Consider the following 13690-nt stretch of genomic DNA (forward strand, 5'->3'; position numbering starts at 1 on the left):
GGTATCTTATAACATAAACTAATAAAAAAAAAAAACCCAAGCCATAAGTCCCCGATTTCAAGTCGATCGTAACTAGCAACCAGTTGTAAGTCAAGGGCTATCTGGGTGTGTGTATGTGTGTGTGTGTGTGTGTGTGTGTGTGCGCGCGCGCGCATCATCTTGGAATATAGTTTGAGAGAAAAAGAAAAGCAACTTTTTAAATATGTTATCTAAACCATTATAGTGCAATTAACCCATCCAATTTTAGGCAAATTAAATTATAACTGCAGTGGTTATTCGCTTGCTTTCTTGTTTAAGAAAAGCTTCATCTTGTAAATAAATAGATTACAATGGTGAGTCTGTGATTCCTTTTGGAAAAAACCCAAAGCAGTACTGAGGAAGTTTATATATATATTTTTAAAATTAATGCTGCCTGGACATAAAATCCTCCTTAAAGCAAAATATTTACTGGCTAACGCACTAGAGCAAATAGCTCTGGATAAGATTCTTTTTTTTAAAAAAGGAAAAAAGAAAACCTCACATATGAGTGAGTGCTTTGAGCAGGGTGTAAATCAAGTTAAAGGCTGGGTTTTGCGATTGTTGACGAGAGAAGTTAAAGTCAGCTTAAGCCTTTGCGTGAAGATAGATCGACGCAATGAAGAAACCCTGGTCCTCAATAAAGACGAAAGCAATTGTACACGGGTTGGGCTCAGTACGGCCCAAGATTAATCTGTCTGTGGGCAGAGGCATTTCTAAGATTCAGAATGAATTAAAAAAAGCATCTCTGAAACCGAGTATCAAGTGCTAAGGAAGATTTCGCCCTCCATCAGGGGCAAATGTACAGGGACACTCCTAATAAATTAGCCGGTGTAGGTGAACAAGCCATCTAAACAGGCAGCGCCATAAAAAGGAGCAGTGTGTTAGATGACATTTTATGTGACAAAGCACTTCAATTACTGGTGGGCTGTTTTCAGCAAGGTAGCAATTTCCCTGATAAATTAAGAAGGGGGGAGGAGGAGGAGAATGGAGAAAGGAAGAGGAAGAAAAGGAATAGGAGGAGGAAGAAGAGGAAGAGAAGGAGGATGGAGGAGAGGAGGCAGAAGGGGAGGAAGAAAAGGAAGAGGAAAAGGAAGAGAAGGAGGAGAAGGAGGAAGAGGGGGAGAAGGAGGGAAAGAAGGAGGAGGAAGAGAAGGAGGGGGAGAAGGAAAAGAAGGAGGAGGAGGAAGGAGGAAAAGGATGATGATAGAAGAGAAGAGGGAGGGGAGGAAGAAGAAGAGGAGGAAGAGGATGGAGAAGAGGAGGCGGAAGGGGAGGAAGAAAAGGAAGAGGAGAAGGAAAAGGAAGAGAAGGAGGAAGAGGAAGAGAAGGAAGAGGAGGAAGAAAGGAGGAGAAGGAGGAGGAGGAGGAGGAAGAGGAGGAAAGGATGATGATAGAAGAGGAGAGGAGGAAGGAGAGGGAGAAGAGGAGGAGGAAGAGAAGGAGAAGGAGAAGGATGGAGGAGGAGACAGCAAGTATCTTTTGAAATATTCTCCCCCCTCCCGTTTTATTTTTTGGGGGGTGGGGGTTAAGAATGACATGGGGATAAGAATAAGAAATGAACAGAAGCCTATGAAAAACAAACTATTTTTCCTCTCTTTTTGTGTGAAATTTGGACTGTTTTTATGGAGGTAAGAGTAGCAATGTTTCAGGCCCCAGCTGTGATTCTTAGCCTTTAGATTTGTCAGAACTTTCAAAATTATCAAGAATCATTGTCAAATTGCTTCTTAGGCTTCGGGAAGTAAAATTACTGGAGGTGTCCTTAAAAATGACCTTGTGGAAGAAATAAGTTAAGTTACTCCTTGGATAGGCTGAACAATTAGAATCTAACCTTCTGGCCCTAATATACATATACATATACATACATACATACATACATACATGCATGCATGCATGCATACATACATACATACATACATATAGTGTGTGTGTGTGTTTGTATCAGGGGTGGGTTTCAACCGGTTCGCGACGGTCCCTGCGAACCGGACCCGGTTTTGACGAGTTCTGCACTTCCACGCATGCGCAGGACGCATACAGCGCCTGTGCGATCCTCCAGGAGCAGCTGGATCATCGCACAGATGCTAGTACGCATGCATGCACCGCGCACGTGCATGCACGCGCCGCACACATGCACAAGGACGACGCCCGCCCCGTTCCAACCGAACTGGTTGGAACGGGGCGAGAAACCCACCCCTGGTTTGTGTGTATGTGTGTGCATGCAATATATATATATATATATATATATATATATATATATATATATATATATATATATATATATATATATATATATATATATATATATATATATATATATATATATATATATATATATATATATATATATATATATATATATATATTTGCAGTGCAGCAACTGTTGATGCTGGAAAAGATGATTTTATGTGTCAGTTTTTCTTCAAAGAAAAAGAAACGGAACAAATGCAAAATGGAAGATGTTGGACAAAAGAGAGAATGTGGGTTTTTTTTTGTTCCTGATCTCTTTTGCAAGGCACTTTTATATTCTGAAAAAAAACAATCAGTCGTCAGCTCCCCATTAATAGCTTTTGCTTCTATCGCATAAAATCAATTATGCAATGGTAATGTTTTATGAGGTTGTCAAAACGTAGACGTCTCAATAGCCCTGCTATGATTTGGGCATGAAATTACTGACTTAATTAAATGCAACAAATAAGAAATTAATAATTCACATAGACTGCACAAACACACAGTGGTGTGGTGTGCCTAGAGGTGGAGCTCTCGCCTCACAATCAGGAGACTGTGAGTTCAATCCTAGGTAGAGGTAGATATTTCTCTCTCTGGGCACAATGAGAATACATCTACTGAGCAAAACCCAGCATTGGCGACAGGAAAGGCATCTGGCCAGCAGACACTGAGCTCCATTCAGTTGTCCAGATTCCATCCCGCAAGGCATTATGGGGTTATTAAAACAGGGTTTTCCAACCTTGGCAACTTGAAGATGTCCGGACTTCAACTCCCAGAATTCCCCAGCCAGCGAATGCTGGCTGGGGAATTCTGGGAGTTGAAGTCCGGACATCTTCAAGTTGCCAAGGTTGGGAAACCCTGTATTAAAAGACAACAATGATAAACTCTATAAACACACACACACACACACACACACACACACACACACAAACGTTCATTCACAATCCACAAGCGACATACAGCATTATCTTGAATATAAGTAATTTGAGCTAGACACCTACCACTAGAGAATTAGTTTGCCGTAGTGATCAGATCCTAGGCTAGAAATGGGAGACAGTGAGTTCTAGTCCTGTCTTAAGCACAAAGCCAGCCAGGGGAGTTTTGGGCCAGCCATTCTCTCTAAGCTCTCGGAAGGAGGCAATGACAAACTACTTCAGAAATCTTGCCAGGAAAATTGCAGGCAGTCGCCATGGGAAGTCAAACAACTAACTTCCTGGATAAATCCGTGATGCGGGTTTTTAAAAAAACCCTATCAAAACATGATTAGAAATATCATTTATCTCCCATGTCATCTCCATCTGAAGGAAATAGAATATAGAGCTGATAGCTAACATGCTTCGTGCCAACTTTTTGGCAAAACACAAGTGCTAATCTAAAAATATGAGTAGGATTCAGGATTCAGCCTCACACGGTATTGTTGGCTGTCATTCCCTTGGCAATACTACAGTCCATTTTTACTGTTTCAGTATTTGAGTATTTGAGTATTTGAAAATTTATTTATAGGCCGCCCTTTTCCCTGGGGGGACTCAGGGCGGCTTACAACTCATGGGGAGGGGAATACAAACAATAACACATAAGAGCAATACATAATTAAAAATAGAACACAACATTCATACCATTCGGGTGGGGGTGAGTTACATTCTTTAACCCCAGGCCTGACGGGATAGGCAGATTTTAAGGGCTGTGCGGAAGGTCTGGAGGGTGGTGAGGGTACGAATCTCCACGGGGAGATCATTCCAAAGGGTCGGAGCTACTACCGAGAAGGCTCTCCTCCGCGTAGTTGCCAGTCGACACTGACTGGCAGATGGAACTCGGAGGAGGCCTAATCTATGTGATCTAATGGGTCGCGAGGAGGTAATTGGCAGGAGGCGGTCTCTCAAGTATCCAGATCCACTACCATGAAGGGCTTTATGGGTGGTAAGTAGCACCTTGAAGCGCACCCAGAGATCGACAGGTAGCCAGCGCAGCTCGCGGAGGATAGGTGTTATGTGGGTGTACCGAGGTGCACCCACAATCGCTCGCGCGGCCGCATTCTGGACTAGCTGAAGTCGCCGGATGCTCCTCAAGGGCAGCCCCATGTAGAGCACGTTGCAGTATTCCAGCCTAGAGGTCACAAGGGCACGAGTGACTGTTGTGAGAGCCTCCCGGTTCAGGTAGGGTTGCAACTGGTGCATGGATGAAAAGCGGCATTCTACAGATTTAATTTTCTAATGCAATCTATGAACCATATAAGAATAACAGAATAACAGATTTGGAAGGGATCTTGGAGGTCTTCTAGACCGGTGGTTCTCAACCTGGGGGTCGAATGACTCTTTCACAGGGGTCGCCTAAGACCATTGGAAAACACATATTTTCAAAAAAAAATACAGAAAACATAAAATAAATTTATGGTTGGGGATCACCACAACATGAGGAACTGTATTAAAGGGTCGCGGCATTAGGAAGGTTGAGACCCACTGTTCTAGTCCAACACCCCACACCATTTCAGGCAAATGGTTGTCCAATCTCTTCTTAAAAACTTCCAGGGTTGGAGCACCCACAACTTCTGGAGGTAACTCATTCCACTGATTAATCGTTCTAACTGTCAGTTAGTTCTAGGTTGCTTCTATTGGAAAACAAATATCCATCTGGGTTCAGTTCCAAGCTGGGAGAAAGTCACTGGAAACATGGAGGCTGATTGGAAAGATGGTTTAATGATGAAGCAGAGCCACGTGTGATTCTGGGCAACTGACCACATGGAGTTGAGGGGGGGGGATTATACCTTCTCTTGGGTTTGCACTTGAACTTCCTGTTCCTATGCAAGGACATGTATTCTATTGGCTGTTGTCAGACTCCCATGGGGCCATGTACAAATCCTAGGAGTTTGTCTGAGCTAAGTTTGGTTGAAGTTTGGCTGATGCAATGAAAGGGCTTGTTGAGCATTTCCTATTGTTCTAGCAGTCAAAAAAAAATTCCACCTTAGTTCTAGGTTGCTTCTATTGGAAGAAAATATCCATCTGGGTTCAGTTCCAAGCTGGGAGAAAGTGACCGGAAACATGGAGACTGATTGGAAAGAAAGATTTATTGATGAAGCAGAACCACCATCCTGGGCAGCTGACAAAATGGAGTTGAGTGTGTAGGGTTTTTATGCCTTCCTTGGGCTTTGTATTTGAGCTTCCTGTTCCTGTGCAAGGACATGTCCTTTAATATTCTATTGGCTGTTGTCAGATTCCTATGGGGTCATGTAGGGGTCGTAGCTGGCTCTATAGGCAAAAGAGGAAATGCAAATCCTAGGTGTTTGTCTGAGCTAACCTGATCAGCCTCTGGCTTATTATTTTTCTGTTCCAAGGTTTCTGTAACTTTACTCAGGGTGTGTGTGTGTGTGTGTGTGTGTGTGTGTGTGTGTGCGCGCGCAATGAAGGGACTTGTGTTCTGAAAGGGTGTTGGGCAATTTCTATTGTGGCTAATGGTTTTCATCCTGTGTTGGATCTTGGACAAGGGGCTGCTTCTAATCCTATCACTCTGCGGTTGTTAGCTATCAAACTTTGCTGCAAGCAGTTTTGAAATATCCTGCCTTGAATGGATTTCTGCCTGCAGTGTTTGCTTTGCTTATGAATAGAGCCATCTAGATAGTTGGCTTCTTCATTCAATAAGCTCTTTATCTTCTTAAGTGCTGGCATCTGCTGTGGGCTATTGAGAGAAAGTGGGGGCTGCTTCCTGCCTCTAAAACATGTTTCTCCATTTCTCCTTTAGGGAAATATAATATTCTGCCTTTTTAATATTTCCCAAAATATTTCATTCTTTTTAGGGGGTAAGGTGCTGACTTTCTACACTTCTAAGGTGCAATCTTTCCTGGCAAGATTATATACTCAGTGTTCTGAGCTGGTAAACTTTGCAATTAGTTCCCCTTTTTTTATTCGTACACCAACATTCTTTGGAAGAAAGAATCACCTGTTTTAATCACAATAAGTGATCTTTAAGAGGAATTCTTCAGATTCTACTCATAATAAGATTTCCAGTCTATTAAGTTAATGCAACTTATTCAGTATGATGGTGCATTTTCTGTCTATTGAAGTGGAATTCCTAGGTTCTTTTGGTCATAAAAGGGAGGGTTTTTTTTCTGAGGGAAAAATATACCATGTTTCCCTGAAAATAAGACCCTGTCTTATTTTTGGGGAAACATGATATATTTTTCCCTCATAAAAAACCCTCCCTTTTATGACCAAAAGAACCTAAAAATTATGACCAAAAGAATCTAAAAATAAGACAGGGTCTTCTTTTCTTTTGACCCCTGAAATAAGCGCTTGGCCTTATTTTCGGGGAGGTCTTATTATTTCTGAGGTGCAAGAAGCCCCTTAACTTTGGCCCACGGCCTGTAGATCAGCTGATCCAGAGAGGGCCAAAAGTTTTGTCTCTGTTTCTGGCACACTCTTGCCAGCCCTAGCATCCCTCAGCCTGCCTCTCTTTTTGAAGCCGCCACTAAGAGAAGGGGCGCAGGAACTAGGATTTGTGGGAGTGGCCTCTGTAAGGCTGTTCCGCATGGATATGTGGGGCACATGGGGCAATCTCCCCCATTCTCCCCAGGAAACGGCGGGGACTGGCTGCGCATGCATTTAAATATTTTAGAGGAGGGCTTATTTTCAGGGAGGGCTTATTTTAGCGCATGTGCTCAAAAGCCCGATTGGGCTTATTATCCAGAGAGGTCTTATTTTCAGGGAAACAGAAGTGGCGGGTTCCTACCGGTTCGGACTGGTTTGACCAAACTGGTAATGGTTTGGCGGCCTGCCATGCCCTTGAACCTCTGGTGCCGCCATCTGGTTTTTTGCTTCGCTGCATGTGCAGAGCAATTTTAGTTGTACTGCGCATGCGCACATGCTGTGTATGCACCCTGTCCCTGAGTGAACCGTGGTAGTCTCTGACGGAACCCATCCCTGGGAAACAGGATACAAGATGGGGGGGGGGGAAATTGGATGGGGAAAAAACAACCCACCCTATTTTCTATGGCATAAAAATGGCACATGCGTAATTGATATTTGCATGTACCTTTTTCCTCCCCATCAATTTGCTTCTTCTCCTTCATCTGAAATTGCTTTTTACAGAATAGATCAATTTCAGTTGACGTTCAAAGCAGACACAGCAGTAACAAAAGGAGGGGAGGGGAGGCTCTGTGAAACATCAAGAGAATGAAAAAAACAAACAAGCATGGGCAATCAATACCAAGCAGATGTGTGAATGAGATCAAGGCTTGTTGACATCACTGGCCAACGAAGACCGGGGGCAAAAAAGGTAACAGTCATAAAACTGACGTCTCGGAGAGCTGAGACGTCATCGCTGAAGGATCCTTCGGATGCAAAAATAGGAGACACGAATTTTGTTCAATTTGATCTGGTAAACATTTTAATAAACCCTTCAAAAGGCTGTTGATTCTTTTTATTTTGGGAAGTCGCAATCAACTGTGGTCCCAAACTCCAAATTTTCCTGATCATTTGGCCAAGCTCTAAAATATTGTTGGGTTTTAGAGGATTTTGTGGTGCCAAGGCTGGGGGAACTGTGCAGATTTTAACTGAAACAATTAGCATCCCCAAACCAATCAGTTTCGTTTAGCCTGGCATCTAATTGGGTTTTAACTCCCTACAAGCAGTCCTCAATGTACAACCGCAAAGGAGTCCAGAATTTCTGTTGTTAAGTAATACACACATTAAGTGTATTTTGCCCCATTTTACAAGCTTTCTTGCCCCAGTTGTTAAGTGAATCACTGCAGTTGTTAGGTTGTTAAATAAATCTAGCTTCCCTGTTGGCTTTGCATATCAGAAACTCGCAAAAGGGGATCACATGACACACACACACACACACACACACACACACACACACACACAAACGGGACTCTGCAACCGTCATAAATATGAGTCAGATGCCCAGCAGCTGAATTTTGCTCACGTGACTATGAGGATGCTGCAACAGTTGTGTGAAAAATGGTCATAAGTCCCATTTTTCAATGCCGTTGTATCTTCGCACAGCCACCAAATGAACTGTTGTACGCCATTGATTTCCTGTATAGATTTTATGAGCTATTGCTTAAATTTCTTTGTCTTTCTTGGTCCCATTTTTGGGGGACCGGAATAGAGCTTGGCTTGTAGCAAACATCTGTTGTGATGAAGCTTTATGGGATCCTGGAGGCCGGGACTATAAAAGGAACTATTGTTCTGACCTAGGCTTCCCCAAAAAGCACAAGGCAGATTCCCGGTCCTGACAAAACCCCTTTTATTAAACGAATGTGAATTCCTCTCATTCCCATTCAGCAAAGGCCTGGCAAACAGTCTTTCAAAGGAGTATTTATGACCACAGACCTTATCTATCTTGGAAAGCTGCCATGTAAATATTTCCCAAATGAGGTGCTGGGCAAGGAAAGACTTGGCACAGAGTCTCTGAGATTCACGGACAGATCTTCACACTCCTGAAACTAATCTAATGAACGAACGAATTGTTTCCTGCAAAAGCCCACTCTCCTTTTGCTCCTCTTATATTTCCTATGGGTGGGGTCAATCGCCTTCAACCTGTGGCTTTACTCCCAAGTCGATTTCTGATTTCTGAGCTGTTCTTTTCTTCTGGCAGCTCCGCGCATGCGCACACTGGGAACAGGCTCCAGCTGTTTCTCCGCCTCACTGCTGTCTAGCTCCGTAGGCACATCATCACTGTCATATGCCCTCGGCCCTGTCTCTGCCTCCGATGCAGAGCCCTCGTCTCAGCCTTCCCCAGCCTCCAGGACTGGCTCACGCTCCTCCCCAACCTCTTCACTGTCCGACTCTACTGGTCGCTGGTGGGCCACAACAACTATTTTGTCGAAATCTTTCTGGCTGCTCTCAGTGAAGAGGAGAAGATCAACATTTTCTGCATGTCTCTGCAATCTGTGAGTGTCCTTATGTTTGATTCAACCTACACAACTGCTTTATCTCTGATTGCCAGCATTATCTGTGGGAGAGATTTAGGGATGATTTGTGGATTATGCAGGTGCCCTTGGAAATCCTCAAGTGTGATTTTTTTTTCCCTTGTCATGGTAGACTACACATCTAAGTATTTTTCAGTAAAGCTAAGTATCTTGAGAAGCTCTCATCAAACCACTACAGGACATTTTTGCTGGTAAAGGAAAAAAAGGAAAAAAAGGAAGGAGGAGGAGGATGAAGGGTGCAGAGGAAGATCAGGAGAAGAAAAGTGAGTGGAAAATGGGTAACAAATTCACCTTTTCGGAATGCTGCAATTCATTCTTTGCCCTTGTTGCCAGGGCAAATATATTTCAGGAGAGTCCCCACTTTTGAGCCTTTGGTTTTGATAGAAAAATAACCAGAATAACAGAGTTGGAAGGGATCTTGGAGGCCTTCTATCTCGTGACCCGACAAAAGCGTGAACGTCATAAGCGCGCTGACAACACCGCGGCGGTAAAACCGTGATGTCAAAAGCGCGCCGACAACAGCGCGCCGACAGAAGCACGATTTACTTTAAGGTAAGATTTACATTTAGGTTTAGGGTTAGGTTTAGGGTTAGGTTTGGGGTTAGGTTTAGGGTTAGGTTTAGGGTTAGGGTTACTTTACAGCGCACTTCTGTCGGCGCACTTTTGTCGGAGCGCTTTAGGGCTAATTAGTCGCTCATTCGTCGCGCGGTTTTGTCACCGCGCTTTAGACATCGCGGTTTAGTCAGGCGCGCTTTTGTTGTGCGCGCATTTGTGGTGGAACCTTCTATCTAACCCCTTGATCAAAGCAGGAGACCCTATATAACATTTTAGATAAATGGTTGTCCAATCTCTTCCTAAAAACGCCCAGTGATGGAGCACTCACAACTTCCGAAGGCAAGTCGTCCCACCGATTAATTGTTCTCCCTGACAGTAAATTCTTCCTTAGTACTAGGTTGCTTCTCTCTTTTAGTTTCCATCCATTGCTTCTTGTCCTGCCTTTAAGTCCTTTGGAGAACAGGTTGACCCCCCTCTTCTTGGTGGCAGCCACTCAAACGTGGAATACTGTTATCATGTCATCCCTATTCTTTTTTTTCTCTAGATTAAGGTAAAGGTAAAGGTTCCTCTCGCACATATGTGCTAGTTGTTCCTGACTCTAGGGAGCAGCGCTCATCTCCGTTTCAAAGCCAAAGAGCCAGCGCTATCCGAAGACTTCTCCGTGGTCATGTGGCTGGCATGACTAAATGCCAAAGGCGCACGGAACGCTGCTACCTTCCCACCAAAGGTGGTCCCTATTCTTCTACAAGCATTTTTCACGTGCTTTCGAACTGCTAGGTTGGCAGAAGCTGGGACAAGTAACGGGAGCTCACTCGGTTACGCGACACTAGGGATTCGAACTGCCAAACTGTTGACCTTTCCGATGGAGAAGCTCAGAGTCTTAGCCACTGAGCCACCACATCCCTTTTTCTCTAGATTAGCTATACTCAGTTCTTGCAACCGTTCTTCATATGTTTTAGCTTTCAGTCACCTAATCATCTTCTCTGCACTCTTCCTAGAGTCTGAACATCTTTTTTATATTGCGGTGACCAAAACTGGATGCAATATTCCAATGTGGGTTTTGTTACCAAGGCATTATAAAATGGTATTAATATTTCATGCGATCTTGATTCTATCCCTCTGTTAATGCAACCTGGCCTTTTTTTTAAGTAGCTGCAGCACACTGCTGGCTCATTTGAATTTGAATTTGAATTTACTTTATTTGTATGCCGCCCTTTTCCCTGAGAGGGACTCAGGGCGGCTCACAATTCAAGGGAGGGGAAAAAAAACAAACAAAGTTACAAAACATAAAGACCATACACAGCTAAAAAACACAACAATCATACCATTCGAAGTGGGGCTGCAAGTCTTTAGCCCCAGGCCTGTCGGAACAGCCAGGTTTTAAGGGCTATGCGGAAGGCCTGGAGGGTGGTGAGGGTACGAATCTCCACAGGGAGTTCGTTCCATAGGGTCAGAGCAGCCACAGAGAAGGCCCTCCTCCGGGTAGTCGCCAGTCGACACTGGGCGGCTGATGGAATTCGGAGGAGGCCTAATCTGTGGGATCTTATTGGTCTAGTGGAGGTAATTGGCAGTAGGCGGTCTCTCAAGTACTCATATTCAAGTAATGAACCAGTAATGAATGAAGTGATTTCCATACAGCAAAAGAGTCCCTTTTGCAGAGAACAATAGCCATATTTTTTTTTAAAAAAATATTCCTGGTCCACAGGTAGAAAAGCAAAAATGGCTAACTTGGATCTGTCCTGCCCCAGTATCTTCTCTGTGGGAAATAGACAAAAACAATCCATGCAATCCTCAACGTTCAACTGCAATGGTGCTTGCCCATTATGATCGAAGGTAATAGTCGTTAATTGTAACAATCTTATATTTTTTGGGTGGTGATCCTTAAGTGAATCTCTGGCTCCTAAGTGAATCTTTGGTCATTAAGGAAACCAGTGGATTTGATACAGCATGGGTTGCACAGGTAAACCCACCAGTGGCTGGCCAGGTTAGGTGGTCTTAATAGAATGGATCTTATAAATTCATTTTAGTTTGGCTTTTATTCCAGTGCCCTGGAGTCCCAAAGTTGACTTTTAGCTGCAGTGAACCTTCTCCCAAGAGAAGGAGCCAAGGTGGCGCAGTGGTTAAATGCAGCACTGCAGGCTACTGCTAGATCAGCAGGTCAGCGGTTCAAATCTCACCGGCTCAGGGTTGACTCAGCCTTCCATCCTTCCGAGGTGGGTAAAATGAGGACCCAGATTGTTGGGGGCAATATGCTGACTCTCTGTAAACCGCTTAGAGAGGCCTGAAAGGCCTATGAAGCGGTATATAAGTCTACTGCTATTGCTATTGCTATTGCTATTGCTCCCCAACTTCCTCATAAGTATTACAAATAGGGCTGAACTGTGTGGCAAGACCCTGTAAAGTGGGGGCACAGGAAGCCAGACGTGGGTGAGAGATAGGACAGAGGTAAAAGCTGCTGACAGCTTAGGACGAAATAGGAACTTCTCTTTTTTATATTTCTCCTATGTACTTTGCTGTAACAGTCCAAGTGAACGTCCCCTTTTGAAATGTCATGCTTGTCTCGTGTATGGAAACGCCTTGAGAATGCACAGTGTGGAACATGGCATAAAAGTAGCATCCTGGGCAGAGCCCAGGCAGTTCAGATTTTGGTGTGTGAACACGCTGAACTCGATGCATCCAATAAACCTGTTTCTCTCACTTTCTTGGTCTCAAGTCCTGCTCTTTCGTAAGTAGATTACAAACCACAATCTGCTGCAACAGATTCCCTATGGATGCCTTTCTTCCAGGAAGTGTGCTGCGTTACTGATCACTCAAAGTTCAATCACGTGATGGCAAAGGAGGTTCAACCATCAGAATTCAGGTTATACTGTAGGTCTTCTTTTTTTTTTGGAGGGGGGGGTTGGTTGTAACTTCAAATGGTCACTAAGCCACTGGTCATAAGAGGAGGGCTACTTATAATCTAATCCTTACAGGTATATCTGGAGCAGATGTGGGTTCCTACCAGTTCGCACCTATTCGGTAGAACCGGTTCGTCAAATCTACCGAACCGGTTAGAAGAGGTTCCACCAGTGGACCCGGAAAGCAGGCCACACCTACAGAAGAGGTTCCCAAAAATTTTGGAACCCACCACTAGCAAGGATCTTGTAACCTGACAGCTTTAAGACTTGCATGCTTCAATGCCAGAGTTTCTGAATAGCTACTTGGATTGATCTAAGTACTAATTCATAATTTCATATCCGGTCACATGGGCGTCAAGCCACTCCCATCCAGTCACATGGGTGGCAAGCCACTCCCACAAAGGACGCCACACCCACAGAGTAGGTTCCAACAATTTTTGAAACCCACCACTGATCTGGAGGATACAGTCAAGATGACAGATCTTCAATTCTTCAATTCAATTCTACTTTCATGGTTACCCTCTTGATTTTTGTTTTAAAACCGTATCTTGTGGGTACCCCTGGATCCTTATCATAGCTTCAATATCATGATAACATCAAAACCCTGTCAAACAGGAAAACAGTGGGAAATCCAGGCCTCACTCACTTTGACGCGGCCCAGGTTCAGGCTACCTAGAAAAGCTTCCAGCTTTCTCACAACCCCGCATTTCTCCAGTCTGCCTTAAAGGATCGTTTCCATTCTCCAGGCACTTAGGACCTTCTGCTGCAAATGAAGCTGATGTCACAGGCTACACAAGAAGCCAAACTGGTTTTACAACCCTGATTGGAGATCGGACGACACAAAACTATACTGCACAGGTTGGGTGATGATGATCACACATTGAGAAGGTGAGCTGCAATGTTCCCATGCCTCCTACTCAGTGAATAATTCAGCTTTCTCACAACCCCACCTTTCTCCAGTCTGCCTTACAGGATTGTTTCCATTCTCCAGGCCAGGGGTAGTCAACCTTTTTATACCTACCGCCCACTTTTGTATCTCTGTTAGTAGTATAAATTTTTAACCGCCCACCGT

At 44.0% G+C, this 13690-nt stretch overlaps 1 protein-coding gene across 2 annotated transcripts in view; it reads right to left on the minus strand.

Annotated features, from left to right (window-relative positions):
- The window catches only part of GRM5 (glutamate metabotropic receptor 5), a 272063-nt gene that overhangs the window by 9701 nt on the left and 248672 nt on the right, over positions 1-13690 (minus strand). The window lies entirely within an intron of this gene.

This window comes from Thamnophis sirtalis, unplaced genomic scaffold (genome assembly GCF_051295495.1).
Source record: "Thamnophis sirtalis isolate CommonGarterSnake01/CBP01778 unplaced genomic scaffold, rThaSir2_p1.2 scaffold_8, whole genome shotgun sequence".
In the NCBI taxonomy this organism is placed as follows: domain Eukaryota; kingdom Metazoa; phylum Chordata; class Lepidosauria; order Squamata; family Natricidae; genus Thamnophis; species Thamnophis sirtalis.